This window comes from Trachypithecus francoisi, unplaced genomic scaffold (assembly GCF_009764315.1).
Source record: "Trachypithecus francoisi isolate TF-2019V2 unplaced genomic scaffold, Tfra_2.0 Lachesis_group3, whole genome shotgun sequence".
Classification (NCBI taxonomy): Eukaryota; Metazoa; Chordata; class Mammalia; order Primates; family Cercopithecidae; genus Trachypithecus; species Trachypithecus francoisi.
Window position 1 is genome coordinate 53,764,394 of NW_022681468.1, and position 19,821 is coordinate 53,784,214.

The 19,821-nt window shown below is 39.0% G+C and overlaps 1 protein-coding gene and 1 long non-coding RNA gene across 2 annotated transcripts in view; one reads left to right on the forward strand and one right to left on the reverse strand.

Moving 5' to 3' along the window:
• Positions 1–19,821, reverse strand: part of FRMD6 (FERM domain containing 6) — a 254,916-nt gene that overhangs the window by 145,835 nt on the left and 89,260 nt on the right. The window lies entirely within an intron of this gene.
• LOC117069652 overlaps positions 1–19,821 on the forward strand; it is a 54,795-nt gene that overhangs the window by 5,059 nt on the left and 29,915 nt on the right. The window contains exon 2 of the long non-coding RNA XR_004431620.1: positions 13,107–13,218. This is a non-coding gene — a long non-coding RNA (uncharacterized LOC117069652). The remainder of the gene's footprint in view (positions 1–13,106; positions 13,219–19,821) is intronic.

A 19,821-nucleotide genomic window follows, 5' to 3' on the forward strand; every position in this document is an offset into this window, starting at 1 on the left:
TTAACAATTCTGGCCAAAGTCTTGCAACCTGTAAATAACAGGGACTCTTCCCGCTTTATTTCCCATTTCCAAGCACAGTGGGGAGTTGGGTCCTTGGGGTGGACAAGGGTTAAAACATGTACTTATGGCCGGGTGTGGTGGCTTATGTGTGTAATCCCAGCACTTTGCGAGGCCGAGGCAGGCAGATCGCCTAAGGTTAAGAGTTCTAGACCGGCCTGGCCAACATAGCAAAACCCCATCTCTACTAAAATATGAAAATTAGCTGGGCATGGTGGCGCATGCCTGTAATCCCAGTACTCAGGAGGCTGAGGCAGGAGAATCGCTTGAACCCAGGAGGCAGAGGTTGCCATGAGCCAAGATCGCACCACTGCACTCCAGTCAGGGCGACAGAGCAAGACTCCATCTCAAAAACAAACAAACAAAAATGTACTCATTTCTCGTTCTTAGTAAATCTCTGGAGGGGGTATAAGCAATGCCGTGAGTTCATCTAGGTTCCATCAGCAATTCACCGTGGCTTTCCCGTTTCACACACCCTGTTCTGCTGTCCCTCTGAGTACATCTGTATATGCCAAGCCATTTGGTCTTACTATATATATATACACTATATATATATATGTGTGTGTGTGTGTGTATATATATACACACACACAACATATTTCAAATTGCCATCTTCAATTTTGTACTTACTATATCAAAGTAGTCTGGTGTCCAGAAATGGGAGTCAGGGTTTACCTAGATTCTTCTCTTTGGGAATGAAGCCCATGAATTCCAGCAGAGAAGACAGAATCAAAACAACTGGATTCGTCATTAGAAAGCACAAGTTCACCCCGTCTGGCCCAGTCATGTGCTCACTACAGTCTCACAAGGCTGAGGGCAGAGGATGTGAAGCAAGATCGTTCAGAGGCATAGGAATATACGTGCAGCAGCCAACTGTCTGCTGGTACTGACACAGCTCACTCTGCTGACATTCATTTGCCTGTTGTCACAGGTACAATTTAGTAAGCTGGCAAGGAGGGAGACATTTATTTTAAAAGCTGTGGGAGGGGAGCTAAAAATTCTAGATATATTTTGAAATTAGGATTTGTCTTTGCTTCTACTTATTCACATTCTTCGGGAAAAGGTGAATGCTAAAATCTAAGAAGAAAGTCAGCGTGTTTCTTTGGCTGCATTAGAGGCTACCTTACAAATACCCTCTTTGTCGGAAGGGAAGTCTGGAGCTGTTCTAGGGCAGCGTTGCAGAGTCCCTTGCCTACTTTCCACACCCACATGACTTCCCTCTGCAGGTGCAGGTGTGTTGCCATCCCATCAGTAGCATCAACCTACACCGAGGACCCTGCAATGAAATGCAGCTCGTCAGGATACCATAAAAAATAAGAAGGTGGTTTAGGTAAAAACTACAAAAGGCATTGTTTACTAAACTGAGTGACAAAATAACATCACATAACTATCAGCTCTGCCTTTATCCCTTTCCTCTCACATCAAAGACTGAGCTGACTCAGCTAGGGAGGCCTTAAAAATAGATGCTACAATGAGGAATGCACAGGTTTGGTCTTTCATTGCACTTCATATGTTTTTAACAAAGGGCATGCATTTAAAAAAATCATTTGTAAGATATTTTGTTAATTTTAAATGAATATTTAAAAAATAGAAATTGTGGCTTCTATAAAAATCAGAACTTTGCTTTGATATGTACATACAGATTAAAAATTTAACCCTATTTGCTGTAATCTAAAGGAATGTGTTAAGACTCTGAGGCTGAATTACAGTTACTATGGAAACCCAAAACTGTAACCATTATGACTTAGGAGCCTCTAGATTCTCAATAATTATGTTGTTTGAAGAAGGGAAATTACATTTTTAATTAAATGAGTGGAACACAAATAATTTTACAGGAAATTTATTACATTGTGTTCAAATGGCATCTAATGTGTTCCTTGATGCTCTTTGGGTAATTTTTTCAGCAATTGCTGGCAAGTTTTTGAGAGATAGATTAGAATATTTATTGAGCACTTATTACTTATTTAAACATTGTACAGGGCTCCAGGGATGGGAAGGATAACATATAAATACATCATTTCTATACACGAGAAATTTTAGTTTAGTTAATTTTTAAAACACATGCAATAACCCAAATGCCTTTACAGAGCTATAGTTCAGCAACAAGGCATCCTAACCATATTTTGATCAAAGGGCTCTGAAATGAGGAGAAAGCCAAAGGGGTCTAAAACTCTCAATGGAGCTGAATTTTAAACAAAGTCTTTTTGTAAATCAAAATTTATTCTCTGATCACAAAAGCAATGTGTGCTAATTGTTGAACATTTGAAAATATGAACATTTTAGAAGATAAAACTAAAACCAGCTATAATTCCAACTCCTATACTAACTTTTTGGTGTATTTGTAACAGTCATTTTTTCCCTATAGGTATGGGCAGTTGTCACTTTGCATGATAGTGTGAGACTGCAAAAATGACCACAAAAGCTAGAATCATGCAAACTTCTTAACAATCAGTGGAGAAAACCCAATTGTTCTGTAACCTTGAAAATTATTTTGTCATTAACGTCTCTTACTGCTGTTAATAAATGTATAAGAAAATAAAAAATAGTGGCCGGATGTGGTGGCTCACGCACTTTGGGAGGCCAAGGAGGGTGGATCACAAAGTCAAGAGTTTGAGACCAGCCTGGCCAACATGGTGAAACACCGTCTCTACCAAAAATACAAAAATTAGCTGGGCATGGTGGTGAACAACTGTAATCTGAGCTAATTGGGAGGCTGAGGCAGGAGAATTGCTTGAACCCAGAAGGCAGAGGTTGCAGTGAGCTGAGATTGCGCCACTGCATTCCAGCAGTCTCGGAAAAAGAAAGAAAAGAAAAAAATAGTAAAATTAATCTTTAGTACTCTGAATTTAAAATATAGAAATGTTGAGAATTAAAGTGTTTTATTTCTTTGTAAAAAATTTACCAGAAGTAGTTTGAATAATGCTGGTCTATCTTTCATTGTATAGCTTACAATATGGAGCAAGCATCTTTTTTGCAAATTGTCATACTTCTAAGTCTGGATCAGCTTCCAGCACTTCTCCTTTGCACTTTCAATGATGTGAACTATCTCTGATAGTTCCTTTAATGTAAAGCGTGTTTTTTTCTTTTCTTTTTTTTTTTTTTTTTTGCTAGCGTCACTTCTTCTGTGTGTTTTCAACACCACCACTTTCTTCATCTGTCAATTTCACCTTAACTAAGTTCCTTGGGTTCCATGTCTAGTGTCTCTCAAAGGGTGGTGGTGTCCAGATTTCCACGGTCAGCTAATTCTTCCATAACTTTGTTTACATCAGACTCATATTTAACTTCCACCATTGTCACTTTTCATTTCTTCGCTGCATTTTCATCATTGTTGACCAATTTCCTGTTTTGATCGCCCAGTTTTAAAAAATGCCACTGGGTTATCACTGGCAGAGAAGGAGGCAACCTGGTGCTGTCTGTGCCGGAACTGAATAACAGAGGGGCACTAACCCAGTCTGACCAATCACAGGCCAACTGAGAAAACAAGGATGTGACTGGTCACCGATCATGATGTGCATCTGTCATTCCCACAGTGATCTGTGGACTGAATTGCTAGCAGTGAAGTTTGTGCAATTACTCAATTAATATACTGAGATAACTGAAATTTGAACTGTGTTGTTGGGAAATGGGTATTATTTAACTCATGGTAACAAAAATGCATGCATTGCAGACCCATGCAAAATGTGAACAGTCTACATGGACATACTTGACAGACATTTATTACAAAATTGAGATCATGAATATATAATTTTGTACTTGCTCTTTTAACTTAGCCTTATATCATAAAGTTGTATCCCTGTTATTACTAGTCTCCAATAATGCCGTAGCATAATTTATGTGACTGGGGAAACACCAGGGGAATGGTAAAATGAGAGCCATAGATTGGTAAAGAGGGAGGTGCTCCCTAGTAAGAAGCAACATAGGGAAAGCCCAGGGATTGGCCAGTGTATGTGGGTAAGTTGGGAAGAAGGAGAAAACTAATATGGCTGGAATATAGGATCTTAGAAATAAAATGACAATAATATCAAAAAGTCCATTTTCCCACACTTTAGTAATAATAGTAATACTATTACTATTACCAATAGCAAGCTTACTATATTCCAGGTACTCTCAGACATTATCTCACTTAATCTTCACATTGACCTTGTTTGCTGTCATCTCCGTCTCACACATGGAGACCCTGAGGCTCAACACAGATGTTGTAGTGAGCCTGTAATAAAACCCTGGTTTCTGTAATCCTGCCCTTGGCTGCTTCACAATACTGCCCAATGAAAGCACTTTTCAGCTTACAAAGTCCTTTTGCATATATTGACACGAGGCATGCAACTGGGTAAGTTGTACCAGCTGCTGAGGTGTGGGGCTGTAATCAAGCCTATGCTGCTAGCCTAACCCAAGCCATCAGACCACATACTTCCAGAAGGCCTGCCTTTACCTAATTTACACAAAGACGCAGTATGGACTGGCCTTGGCCCTGGTCAACATGACAGATTCTCACCACAGCCCTCAGAGGTGACAGAGAAGTTATGATTGCTCCAATTTTATACTAAAACAAAACAAAACGAAATGAACCAAAAAACCCCCCACAGCAGCTCCCATTGGGTCAGTGATTTATCTAAGCTGAGAAAGAATTGGTGAGATAAAGATGCAGTTGAGGAAGATATTAGGATCCAGGCTGAGCAGGTTTCCTCTGAAGAAAAAGGCAACAGGGGACCGCGAGGTATATCTAAATCAGGCTACACGTAAACTTCCACAGAGTGAAACAGTAAGTCATAGCTGTCTACCTGGAAGAGATTGCTCTGGGCAGCTGGATGCCTTCCAACCAGTTAAATTATTTCTTCTCCAAAACTTTGGTCACTTTTTGCATTTGGATCAGATCTTTGGAGACATCTCCATTTCCCTTGAGGAGTAAATATATAGCCACTAGGATTTTTAAAAAGTGTGTCTGAAAGCAAATATCCCTTCACCTCACTGTCTTTTGTAATTGAACTTTACAGACCCCTTTTAGAGAGTTGTAATTACTGTTGTTACTGTTCTGAGAGTATCTGGGCCTAGGATTTTTCTGAGTTCTAAGCCACACAGTCTGTACTCTTACTTGACAGAGAAATGCTGTTGCATAAACTAGATCCTTCAGATATTAGGGACTCAGAGGGGTTTAACTTTCCTGGGTGAATTTAGCATTTCTTCTTGGATTTACAAGCTTTAGAGGAACACTTGTAAAAAAAAAAAAAAAATGACTGGGTACAAACCAATTAATCCTGCCTCCAAAAATAGCCAAATTATATTGATAGGCGTTTAAAAACAAAAACAAACCAAAAAAATCCAAGAGGCTGCCTCTGAGAAATAGAACTTGAAAAATAGGTCTCTGGTCAAATGTTTGGAAAAATCTAAACATCATTCTGCTTCTTTGGAGTGTCATGACACTCTCAGGGAGTCCTTCCTTGTAGGTAAGCAATGTTTTCAATTTACTGGGATTTACAAACCTATTGTTTTCTACATTTTTTAGATAAGGTAAGAAATCCAGCATTAACAAAACTTTTAAAAAAATTCTCACTTACCTGGTCTTTTTTTTTTTTTTGAGTTTCGCTCTTGTTGCCCAGGCTGGAGTGCAGTAGCGCAATCTTGGCTCACCGCAACCTCCGCCTCACAGGTTCAAGCAATTCTCCTGTCTAAGCCTCCTGCATAGCTGGACTTACAGGCACCTGTCACCATGCCCCACTATTTTTTGTATTTTTAGTAGAGACGGGGTTTAGCCATGTTGGCCAGGCTGGTCTCGAACTCCTGACCTCAGGTGATCCACCTGCCTCGGCCTCCCAAAGCGCTGGGATTACAGGCATGAGCCACCATGCACAGCCTCAGTTATGTGATCATTTATTGATATCTGGACTAACTTGTGTTCTATGGAACTTGTTTTAAGAAATGCTGGACCACGGCCATGGACACAATTGGGTATGCACAGCCCACTGTATTTGAACTCAGAGCTACTTCCTGTCCCCAACCCCAGAGCCAGAGGAGTAGTAACAGAAAATGAGCCAGGAATGATCAGCCTCCCTGGCTGAGGCTGGCAGTAGCATTTTCATCCTTCAGTGGAGAGTGTTTTGTGTATGTGAAATGAGGAGTGTGAGGCCAAGCAGATGGGGCTCTGCTCTCCCTCAACCCTCTTCAACCCAAGCAGATCTGCTGTGATCTGCCTTAGATGTTGCAGTTTCTTGCGGGATTTCATTAGAAAAGTAAAAAAGACTCCATTAGCAAACAAACAAACAAAAACAACAAAAAACAACAATAAAAAACCCAAAACAAAACAATACTGGGTGGTGGTGTTTTAAAACCTGTACGTGAAACAAAAATCTAGGAGTGATAAATACTCTCTAGGACCTTCTATAGTCACTTATCCTGTGGTTTTCCCATCTGTAAAATGGGATTGATAATGCTGTAGGGACTAAAAACTCTTTTTGGAAAAGAATGAACGCTTGTTCCATACTTAATTCAAGGTATAATGTGAGCAGGTAGAGAAGGATGGGAAGGTAAGTAAAGATTTGTCATTTTCCAGCTCTCCATCATCTGAATCCCCTTCCCATTATCAGCTGTGAGCTAGAAAGTCAACTGCATGTTCCCATGGGTGTTTAATATCAGAGTGAGTGACCCAGAGAAGCCTGAACAGTTTAGGGCTCATGGTGGTCATGGTGCAGCCACTGCTCAGTGACAATGGCATCAGCCATGGTGCATAGTCCCCAGAAATGGCAGTGACCAAGCCACACTGTTCATGTGGCATGAGACTTGATGAGTTTCCTTTGTTCCCTATGTGGGTTTTGTGTCTGATTCTCTGGCCTTCCCATGAGTCTGTGAGCCTCTCTGTGTTCTTTGATTTAATGCTTTACAGTTTAAGGTAGCCAGAATTCTTTCAACTGAGACCTGTTAGGCATAGATGGTGGCATATCAGAGTGTGAGGTTGGGGCAGCCTGGGGTGGAAGTCGTTTTAGGAAATCTAAAACTCTCCTCATGTGAGCATTCAAGCTGATCACTAAAATTTGTCTCAAAGGGAATGGGAGAACCATGGTCCCCATTTGGGTCATATTCCTGTAGATGTAGAAGATATTTCAGCAGGGGAGGGTATTTCTGCTCCTTGTATTTATAATTTATAATTTTCTTACATTATCAAATAGAGATCTACAGAACACCTATTTTTCTTTTAAACTTCTCTCTGTGCTAGTTTTGTTAAGACCTAATAAAAATTCATCTTTTAACATGTCTAAAACAAAATTAGAAGAGAGAATATGAAATAGCACAGAAATTCAGACTATAGCAATGCCAGAGAACATAATGAAAAAGAAAGAAAATATGGGTGAAAAATAGCTAAAATCCTAACCCAAACAGCGCTTGACTCTCAGGGGTCATGGGAGTTCATTTCCATCATGCTGTAACCCTAAACTTTGTCTTGTTCAATTGAATGCACAGAGCAGTGATAAGAACATCATTGCAGCTAATGTCAGTAGGAAGGTCCCTCAATGTTACTTTCATGGACGGGGACCACTTACTTCTTTTTCATATTTTACTTTTATACTTAAGTATTTTTACAGTTAATGTAACTTAACTATTCAAAGTAAAACACTGAAAATGTCTAGAAGGATCTGCACAACCCCATAAACAGATAGGTTTGGTCCTGGCCTTTTTATTAGCTCTTAGTAAGATTACACATGCAAGCATCCCCACCCCAGTGAAAATGCCCTCTAGATCACCCAGATCAAAAGGAGAAGGTATTAAGTACACAAAAACGCAGCTCAAAACACCTTGCTCAACCACACCCCCATGGGAAACAGCAGTGATAAATCTTTAGTAATAAATGAAAGTTTAAGCTATACTAATATTTAGAGTTGGTCAATTTCGTGCCAGCCACCGCAGCCGTATGATTAACCCAAGCTAATAAAACTTGGTGTAAAGAATGTGTAAGGTCTGCCCTCAATAAAACTAAACTCCATATAAGAGGAGGTGACACTTAGAGGTGTCATTGCTACCTCATCTGTATTTTCAGAGAAGCCCCACCGCGATCTACTATTAAAATTTAGCTGCAGGTGTAAAAATAGACACATAGGTCAATGCAACAGAATAGGGAACCCAGAAATAAAGCCACATACCTAACAACCAGCTGATCTTTGACAAAGTCATCAAAAATATATACTGGGAAAATGACAACCTATTGAACAAATGGTGCTGGAAAAGTTGGATAGCCACATGCAGAAGAATGAAACTGGACCCATACCTCTCACCATAGAAAAAGATGAACTTGGATCAGGAGTGATGGCTCATGGCCATAACCCTAGCACTTTGAGAGACCAAGGAGGGAGGTTCACTTGAGCCCAGGAGTTTAAGACCAGCCTGGGCAACATGGCAACATAGCAAGACCCTGCCTCTAAAAAAGTTTTCTTAAAAAATTAGCTGAGTGTAAGCCAAAAGAACAAAGTTGGAGGCATCACGCTACCTGACTTCAAACTATACTACAAGGCTATAGTAACTAAAACAGCATGGTACTAGTACCAAAACAGAGCTATAGAACAATGGAACAGAACAGAGCCCTCAGAAGTAATACCACACATCTACAATTGTCTGATCTTTGACAAACCTGACAAAAACAAGAAATGGGGAAAGGATTCCCTATTTAATAAATGGTGCTGGGAAAACTGGCTAGCTATATGTAGAAAGCTGAAACTGGATCCCTTCCTTACACCTTATACAAAAATTAATTCAAGAAGGATTAGAGACGTAAATGTTAGACCTAAAACCATAAAAACCCTAGAAGAAAACCTAGGCAGTACCATTCAGGACATAGGCATGGGCAAAGACTTCATGACTAAAACACCAAAAGCAAGGCAACAGAAACCAAAATGACAAATGGGATCTAATTAAACTAAAGAGCTTCTGCACAGCAAAAGCAACTACCATCAGAGTGAACAGGCAACCTACAGAATGGGAGAAAATGTTTACAATCTACCCATCTGACAAAGGGCTAATATCCAGAATCTACAAAGAACTTAAACAAATTTACAAGAAAAAAATCAAACAACCCCATCAAAAAGTGGGCAAAGGATATGAACAGACACTTTTCAAAAGAAGACATTTATGCAGCCAACAGATACATGAAAAAATGCTCATCATCACTGAGAAAGGCAAATCAAAACCACAATGAGATATCATCTCACACCAGTTAGAATGGAAATCATGAACAGGTGCTGGAGAGGATGTGGAGAAATAGGAACACTTTTACACTGTTGGTAGGACAGTAAACTAGTTCAACCATTGTGGAAAACAGTGTGGCAATTCCTCAAGGATTTAGAACTAGAAATACTGTTTGACCCAGCCATCCCATTACTGGGTATATGCCCAAAGGATTATAAATCATGCTGCTATAAAGACACATTATAAATCATGCTGCTATAAAGACACATGCACACGTATGTTTATTGTGGCACTATTCACAATAGCAAAGACTTGGAACTAACCCGAATGTCCATCAATGACAGACTGGATTAAGGAAATGTGGCACATATACACCATGGAATACTATGGAGGCATAAAAAAGGATTGAGTTCATGTCCTTTGTAGGGACATGGATGAAGCTGGAAACCAACAATCTGAGCAAACTATTGCAAGGACAGAAAATCAAACACCACATGTTCTCACTCATAGGTGGGAATTGAACAATGAGAACACTTGGACACAGGGTGGGGAACATCACACACCGGGGCATGTCATGGGATGTGGGGAGCAGGGAGGGATAGCATTAGGAGATATACCTAATGCAAATGACGGGTTAACAGGTGCAGCACACCAACATGGCACATGTATACATATGTAACAAACCTGCACATTGTGCACATGTACCCTAGAACTTAAAGTGTATATATATATATATATATATAAATTAGTTGAGTGTGATGGTGCATGCCTGTAGTCCCAGTTACTTAGGAGATGGAGGCAGGAGGATTGCTTGAATCTAGATTGAGGCTGCAGTGAGCCATGTTCATGCCACTGCACTCCAGCCTGGGTAATGGAGCAAGATGCCATCTCCAAAATAATGATAATAATAATAATTATAATACGATAAAGACCTAAACATAAGACATGAAACCATAACATTCCTAGAAGAAAACCCAGGAAACAGTCTTCTGGACATTGCCCAAGGCAAAGAATTTTTGAGCAAGTCCTCAAAAGCAAATGCAACAAAACCAAAAATAGACAAATGGGATTTAATTAAATTAAAAAGCTTCTGCACAGCAAAAAGAAACAGTCAAGAAAGCAGACAACTACAGTATGGGAAAAATATTTGTAAACTATGGATCCAACCAAGGGCTAATATTCAGAATCCATAAGGAATTCAAGCAACTCAAGACAAAAAAAAAAAAAACTTTAACAAGTGGGCAAAGGGCATCAACAGGCATTTTCAAAAGAAGTCATAGACAGATGTGGCCAAAAAACATATGGAAAAATGTTCAACATCACTAATCACCAGAGACATGCGAATTGAAACCACAATGAGACATCATCTTATACCAGCCAGAATGATTATTATTAAAAAGTCTAAAAGCAACAGAAGTTGGTGAGGATGTGGAGAAAAGGGAATGATTATACACTGTTGGTGGGAATGTAAATTAGTACAACCTTTACAGAAAACAGTATGGAGATTTCTCAAAAACTTGGAATAGACCTATCATTTAAACCAGCAATCCCACAACTGGGTGTATACCCCAAAGGAAAGAAATCAATATATCGAAAAGACACCTGCATTGTATATTTATTGCAGCATTATTCACAGTAGCAGAATCATGGAATCAATCCAAGTACCCATCAACAAAGGTTTGGTAAAGAAAATGTCATATATATACACACACACACACACACTCTCTCACACATACACGTATATATAATATATATATGTATATATATGTATACATACTATATATGTATATAATATGTATACATACTATATATATGTATATAATATGTATACATACTATATATATGTATATAATATGTATACATACTATATATATGTATATAATATGTATACATACTATATATATGTATATAATATGTATACATACTATATATATTATATATAATATGTATACATATTATATATATTATATATAGTATGTATATCTGCACCATGGTGTACTATTCAGTCATAAAAGAATAAAATAATGTCTATATATGATATATATACATATATATGTATTTAATATATATACATATTATATACAATATGTATATGTATATCTGCACCATGGCATACTATTCAGTCATAAAAGAATAAAATAATGTCTATATATAATATATATACATATATATGTATTTAATATATATACATATATATGTATTTACTATATATACATATTATATACAATATGTATATGTATATCTGCACCATGGCATACTATTCAGCCACAAAAAGAATAAAATAATGTCTTTTGCAGCAACATGGATGGAACTGGAGGCCATTATTCTAAGTGAAAGGACTCAGAAACAGGAAGCAAATATCGCATATTCTTACTTACAAGTGGAAGGTAAATAATCGGTATACATGAACATACAGAGTGAAATAATAGATATTGGAGACTATGAAAGGTGAGAGGGTGGGAATTCGGTGAGAGGTTAAAAATTACCTATTTTATAAAGCTTATAACCTTTAATCCTTACGACATGCAAGATAGGTATTCCTACCTTATAGATGAGGAAACCAAGACTCAGGTGTTATTTGATCTAAAGTCACATAGTTAATAAATGTGAAACCTGGATTTGAACCTAGGTCCAGCTGCCTCTCAAGTTTTTGCTTTTACTCCCTTCTCGGTCTTGCTTCAGAAGCAGAGAATTTAGGATATGCTAAATCTGAGAGTTCTTGGGTAAACACTAACTGTAAGCACTTAAATTGGGTAAACACTTAAATTGTAGCCTAATCACAATTTCAGGTTGTGAGATTGCATAAAAAAAGGAGAAGGAGGGGGTCACTCCCTCCCTCCCCTGGGACAAATTTAAGTTGTATGTGCATATGTATAAAGGTGAAAGATGGTTTATTCGGGAGAGACTCAGATGTGGTGAGGAACTGGGGGCCTAGGATAGCTTTGCTGGAGAAACAGGAGGGGCTTCTAGGAGGGAACATAACATGCTAATGTTACAACAGCAGTCACAGGAACAGGGTGCCCAGTGGAAAGGAAGAACTCCATCTTGCCAGGTTGTCCTAGAGAAAAAACACCCCGAAACTAGAATGCAGCAAAGGGGAATGATAGGATGGCAACAATGACAGCTACGGCGCATTGAGTGTTCACTACATGCAAGGATCGTTCCAAGGGCTTTATGTGTGTTAACTCATTTAACATTCACATTCTTGCTAGAAGATAAGCACTAATCACAATATCTTTTTATGAATGAGGAAACTGAGCCACAAAGAATTAATTCTAAAAAGAATGAAATTTGCCCAAGTCACACAAGTGTTGTAGAACCAGAATTCAAATTTAGGCCATTTGCCTTCAGAGCTTATACCCTTTACCACTATAATTTACAGACTCTGAGGAAAGTGAACACGTATGAGTCTGATTGGCAGTGAAAGAAACTATGAAAAGGAGAGACCGGGATGGATCCTAATGGATATTAAAGCAACACTGTGTTAAATTCCATCTCTGTTGACAAGGACTTGCTCACACGCTGATGATGGTGTCAACTGCTTAACGGAAAAATTGCAAAGGGCCTTGGAATGTGATCATCATGTTACAGAAGGTACCACACAGAAGTAATTACAATAAAGCCAACTTCCTCTCACAGGTACCAAACCTGAACTGATGCTGTCTATGCCCAAGTGGTACCATTGACCAATTTCCCTATTTCTGCCAAAGCTATGTCAGCTTGGAGGCAACTTAGTTCCTTTATTATTGATATCCTATCATGCTTTTGCAATCCTCTCTGGAAAATTCTACTATTTTCACTGAGCCCAGTGTACCTCTTGTACTTCACTTGGATCTTGCAATAATGCCTCACAGGTCACCTTGCCTTTTATCTCTCCCTTCCAGGCTGAACCAAATGCCAGGAGAATCTTTCAGAGTGTCCTGGAACATTGGAAATAGCCTTAAAGCTTAAATGATGAATCAGAAGAGTTATGCTGTATTCTAGTGCTGACACTAGGTAAGTGACACTGGGAGTCATTTCAACCCTCTAGATCTTTAGATTCTACAAATATAAAAGGAGGAGTTGACATTGAGGCTCTCTAAGGTCCTTCTAGTGTTTTAAGTATATGAATGTACGAATGAATGAATTCCTTGCTTGTATACCTGCCTATGATTTCTGTTTCAAGCTTTAAACCTGGTGCTCAAGGCTCTATATAAAAGTTTTCTCACACCATTTTACAAGATAGCCATTCCTCCCCTGTCATGTCTTATTCATTTCTAAACCCCAGCTTCTCTTTCTGCTACTCTTGCTACAATTCCATCCTCTCCACAGCCAAAACCTTAGGCCATCATTAAGGTTCTGCTGTCTTCCACTGACAGCTTTCCTGAGTGACTCCAGGCTGCACCATTGTAATTCTTCAGAAAGTATATACACATGGTAGCCAAAGAGCCTGGGCCCTGGAACCAGACTGCCTGGAGTCAAATCCTAGCTCTGCTACTTACGAGCTGCTGGTTAGTTAACCTTTCTATGCCTCAGTTTCACCATGTGTAAAATGGATTGTAAGGGTGGCTACTTGGCAAGATTGTTGTGAAGTTTAATATATTCCAAGTTAAAACACATGGAAGAGCTCCAGGTACATAGTAAGTGCTCTGTAAATATCATCTATTATTATTATTGCAACCACATTTCACACATTTTAAATAAATCTTAAGAATTAAATTGTTTCGTGCATGTAGATAATGTCTCCCCAAGTAAACAGCAAGGATCTTCACTATTTTCTATGGTTTCATGTCCTGCAAAGGGAATTCAAAGCATCACAGCAACTATTCCTAAACAAACCAACAAACCAACCTATTCTAAACAAACACCCGAAGACAGTAAGGGAGGCCTTACCTGGTGCACCGCAACTTTAAACCATTTTAGTTCCGCAAATAAAGAGAATTATGACACAAACAAACATAATAAAGACCCTGCAGCTGCAGGCACTGGCTTCTCCTTAATGTCTTGGTTTCTTTCTGACTCTTTACAGCTGAATTCTAAGAGTTGGGAATGAGAATTTCTAATGGATTTACTGACACTACTTTATATAATTCAATACATAATAAAATGAAAATCTCTTGAAAATGCATATGAGTGCCGTCATGTTGAGGCAGTTATTGCGGGAAAGGGGAGAAAGTAAAAACTATTTGTGGAATAAAATGATAAAATATTCTTATATCATCATCTTACCTTTTGACTCCTTTATATTGGGAGTTCCAAATATGGTCAAGATGAAATGTGTTTATTTTGCCTTGAACCTTCTCACTAATGTACCAAAGGGGCGTTTCATGAAAGCTAAGCAGTATGAATTTCCAGTAAAGCAACCAAGCTCCCTAAAGAAGTGCTCTGGAAGGAAAATTTCTCATCATTTTGTTGTACTTCTCACCACCAAGTCAAACCAACTGCCAATGCCAAGTTGGACAGGAAGGGTGTCATGACATCAAATATTACATTCCACTGGTAGTGAGATGACCATTATGTTACTCAGAGCAAGCATGGCTTCATAAGCCAGTTCCTGTGTGCAAGTTGATCTCACTGGTGATCCAGACAAATGCATACTGCAGCAGCAGTGTGGGATAGTGGGAAGGCTTGTAGCTTCTGAATGATTCTGCACAGCCTTTGGACGCCATGGTGGGTCTGGAGCCATAAAATGGTGTGGTTACAATGCCGGAGGTGAAAATACAGCAAAACTCCAAAGTAATGTGGACTAAAGCTGAGTGTGCAATTATTTTCTTGAGTGATGATCACAAGGAAGGTAATATCATCCAATATCTTTCCTCATTAAGTGGGATGATGGACTGTCCTGACGGACAAGTCATTGCTCTCATCCTGATCTCCACTGGATTAGAACACATCTCAAAAACAAAGCAAAAAAATTCTCCTTCTGCCCTTCCCCACATAAACAAACAAAATGGAAACAAACTCTAGTGACTCTTTCTCTAAAACACTAGGGAGCATGACAAGCTATTAGAAAATAGCATAGACTTCCACTTTAGTCGGTATGGATGACGTCTTCACAAATATTTATTGAGCCCTATGCTAGGAGCGTGGGCTAGAGAAATAAATAAGACAGGTTCTATTCTAAAGGAGCTTACAGTCTACTAAGATAAAAGATAAGCCCTTTTTGTCTCAAAATGGAACATGCATGGACAGCTGGGATTTAATATTCACAACAGAGGATTTTTTTCAAAGTCTTTCACCTATTGTGGTTCCCTTATGATGATTTGCTACTCTTTGGGGATGACACTCTTTTCACCCTATATATAGCTGTCTGATTCAAGCTCCACAAATTTAATGGGGGTAGGGGAAGCATTTCCAGGTTAGAATAAAACATAAAGTTCTTTTGCTCAACTGAGCTTTTCACCAGCTCTGCTTAGACACTGAATCCTAGAAACATGGTAGAATGTGATGCCAAGAATTCGGCAAGTATCTGGAGAAAATCAACTGAGCTTTAACTTAGCATTTTATTGCCTCTTCACAAAATGAACCAAGAATAGATAAAGACATATAAACTTAGTGATTTATAGTTTTCAAAATATTTTCTATGTTTCTCCACCATGTATTTGTTTTGCTTTAAGTCTTTTGAATTGGTACTTGACTGATAAGGATATGCACTGTAAATGCCTCCAAAAGATAAGAATTTCTTCTAGCTTGGGAAGAAAGAGGAGAATGATTATGAAACTTCTTGGAGAGTACTCACTTTGTTTAATTTTCCCTCTAGATTGTTAGAAACTTGAGAGTGGGGAACTGCCTTACTCATCTTCGTCACTTCTGGATCTACCTCAAGTGCTCCAGAAATGTTTGTTGAATGAATGTATGAATGAGGCATGGATGAATGTCAAGGTCTTGAAAGAGAGGAGGTAGTGGATAAAGAAAGATGGCGGAGAGACTGAGGATGAGACAGAAGCATTTGTACAGTGTGGGAAGTGTGGGCAGATGCATGTTTGGGGAATGGGGGCAGGTTACATAGCATTAGTGTAGTTGAACCGAAACGCATCTTGGCAGAGGAGGCTGCAGAAAGACTCTGTGGCCACATTGATGAATATATCTGCTTTCTATGGTACTGTGGCAGCCAGTCTATCATTTCCACATCTTTTCTCTTTTATTTAATTTTTGAAGGCCACACTAGCTCAAGCTCTAGTAATAGGTCTTCATTTAGTTCCTATATTAATTTATGGATATAAAGAAGCCTGCATTTTTGGGCTACCATGTGAAGTTGAGCAGGCTGTACACTGCACAACTCACAGGAACAGTTACAGATCCAGTACAGTGCATGACAGCACTGTGCTCCCTCATTCTCCCTATATTTGTAATGAAATACATTTACAAACTGATAAATTGCTGGAAGTGCAACACGTTGAGAAATACTTTTAACTATCTTTCCTCTTTACCCATTATATAGTCCTGAAGAACCCCTGATTCTTTCATTTTCCTCAGTCTGCGAGGGTTATATTACAGAAAAAATTGTGTTGCTTTTTTATGATGCTTCCACATTCTGACTCTCAAAAATCAAAGGGTACCTATTTTGAACCATTCTATATTGGGTAGGGTTCTGATGTTGCAGTTCTTGAGTTCAAATTCTGGCTCTATCACTTAATGTGTGATCTTGTACAAACTATTTAACTTCTCTGTGCCTCATTTTCCTTAGTTGTAAAATGGGAATCATAAGAGCTCCTACCCTATAGGGTTAATGTAAGAAATAATTGAGATAATCTATGTAAAGCACTTAGCACAGTGACATAGGGAGTGCTCATAGGTGTTTGCAATTATGCTACTAAATTATTATTGCTGATACTGGACTTCCAGGTTAAGCCTGCTGGGCAGAATTCCTCCTGTGCCCCTACAGCTGGGACTGCCCATTCAGAGCCTGTCCATTTCTAATAAGCAGGGCAGGTGTCCGCATTCCTCCCAGGTTGTTCATTCCACAAGAGTTAACCAGATAATCCCCAGCTATGGATTGACAGATCACAAAAATACACACACACACACACGGTGCGCACAACTTCCCCTTTGCTTCAGAAACTTCTAACAACAATGCCACAAAATCAGGATGTTGTTAGGGCTTCCCTCCCTGTCTCTTTCTCCAGTCTAGTCCATTCAAATGTCATTATTGGGTTTGAGAGGGAAATGGGGGATATGTGAGTCCCCAGAACATTTCATGGGTAACAGTGGAGCTCTGGCAGATAACAATGGTTTTTGGTAAAGGATGAGCCCAAGAAAGAGAGATAAGACAGTTTTGTTGTTTTTAGTGGTGGTGAGTGTGTGCATGTGTCAGATTGTAAATGGGGCAGAGAATACGTCAGATCTGGAGAGGGACCTGGAAATCAAAGATCAAGTTGCAAGGGGAGAGGGGTCTAGGGTCAGGTGAACAGTGAGAGAGGAGGAATACACTGGCAAGCTGAAAAGCAGGATTCAACAATGAGCAAGGACCAGAGAATCATACCATGTCTTCTCTCACTGAATCATTTACTCTTTCATTTGAAAAATTGTTCTTGAGCATTGACTATGTGCTGGAATGTGTTAAATGCAGGGTATTCAACAAAGAACCAAACAGAATCCCTACTTTCATGGAGCTATCATCTAAAGGAAACAAATAAACACACTATTGGTGAGAAGTTATATCCTAGTAGTAAGTGCAAGGCATTATGGATATGAGGGGATGTCATGTGGTCTGATAAACTGTCTTGGAGAAAATTTGGTGCTTTCAGGAACAGCCATGGGGTCGGCACAGCTGGGGTAGACTGTGGGAGTGAAGTGAGGTGAGGATAGAGAGGTAAACAGGAGCAATATTATAAAAACGATCTTAGGATCAAAGGTTAAAGAAATTGTTCTTTATTATCAGGGCACTCTGCAATGTAAAACTTAAATATTAGTTATATCTAAAGGCTTGGAATCCAGGGAGGGAAATTGGGTGGTTGTTTCCTTGAATATATTTTATATAATATGAAAACTCAACTGAGGATATTTACCAGAAGGTGCCTCCTCCCTTATGTTTTCCTTTACGAGAGATGAAAGATTGTCCCTGCCTGTGGCAGGGCACTCTCCAAAGAGAAGTGATACATCTTCAGCCCCTCCTAGCATCTCTTCCTCTTTAGAGCAAACCTTGTGCCAGCCTATATGTTTGCTGTGGGTGGGTTTTCATAAAGCTGTAAAGAAGAAAAGGAAACCTATCATGTATTACCTTCCCATAGCCACATTCATATTCCTAAGCCTGTCCTTCAAGGTCAATTAACTTCTTCCACCCAAACTCATACTATTTCCCCATGCATGGGTCCTCTTCTCTGGTCAAATGGATTGCAGGACATGATATGTACCTCCCTGCTTGGGTTTCTCTGATCTTGTTTTTCTTTTTAGTCTTGCCCTCTTCAAGCCTCAGTTTCCTCATCTATAAATTGGGGATCATAATATCTTATTCAGCATGTTACGCAGATCGTGTGTCTGAAAGTACCCAGCATAGTTCCTGGCACAAAAAACATCATTCAACAAACGCAAGCATTTGCAAAACTCAAGTTCTAGATCCTTGTCTGCATGTCACAAACTTCAATACTCAAGTGTTTTCAGGGCTGGGTATCACACAAGTGGTGAGAACCAGAGCAAATAGGAAAGGGCATGCTCTGCTTAGAGGCAATGAACATGCACAGAAACAAAAATGAAAATACACAAACAAAAATGCCTTGGACCTCCTTTGGTTTAAACCTACCACTTTGGAATCCTTTTGACTTTTGCCTCATTACTTAGATGGTAAATATTTCTTCTTATGTAATTCTATTTCACCCAGTGGCCACTTTGTGCCACTTATTTTTCACTTACTTTATATTCTTTGTGGTGTTATTTATATTTCAGTGTAAGTTTTTTGACTCTCAGGATTATTACGAAAACCAAGTGAAATCACATATGTCAAGAATCCAGTGCCTGGCATCAATGGTAGCTTTACTGTTATTCATAATGACAATGATGCTATTATTAGTCTCTTAAATTCAGAGACCAGGTCTCTAAGAGTTCCAGGAATTTCCTTCCTGCTTGTTGACTTGGCAAAGAACAATAATAACAACAATGATGGGCTTCTGCTTATTGAGTGATTAACCATAGGATAGGAACTATTAGGAGTGCTTTACATGCCTAAACTCATTTCTGCTCATGATAACCTGTGAGTAGGCCCTATTGGTATAATGCCTGTTGTAGAGATGAAGAAATTGAGGCAACAAAAGATCAAGTAACTAGCCAAGTTACATAGTTAAGAAATAGCAGAGGCACGTGTATACCTATGTACCAAACCTGCACGTTCTGCACTTGTATCCCAGAACTTAAAGTTCTGGGATACAGAACTTTAAGAACAAAAAGAAAAAAGAAATGGCAGAGCTAGGATTTGAACTAGGTTGGCTGGCCCCAGAGCCTATATACACAATGAGTATAACTCTGTACTCACTTTCTGACCAGCTTCTGTTCATCCTTGAAGGGCCAGGTCACATGTTACCTCCTCTCCTACTTTCCACGCAGAGTTAGTTGCTCCATCCTAGGTACTGTCATAGTACTTTAAATGCAGCAATTATCCAGATCTACAGCAATTATCACATTAACATT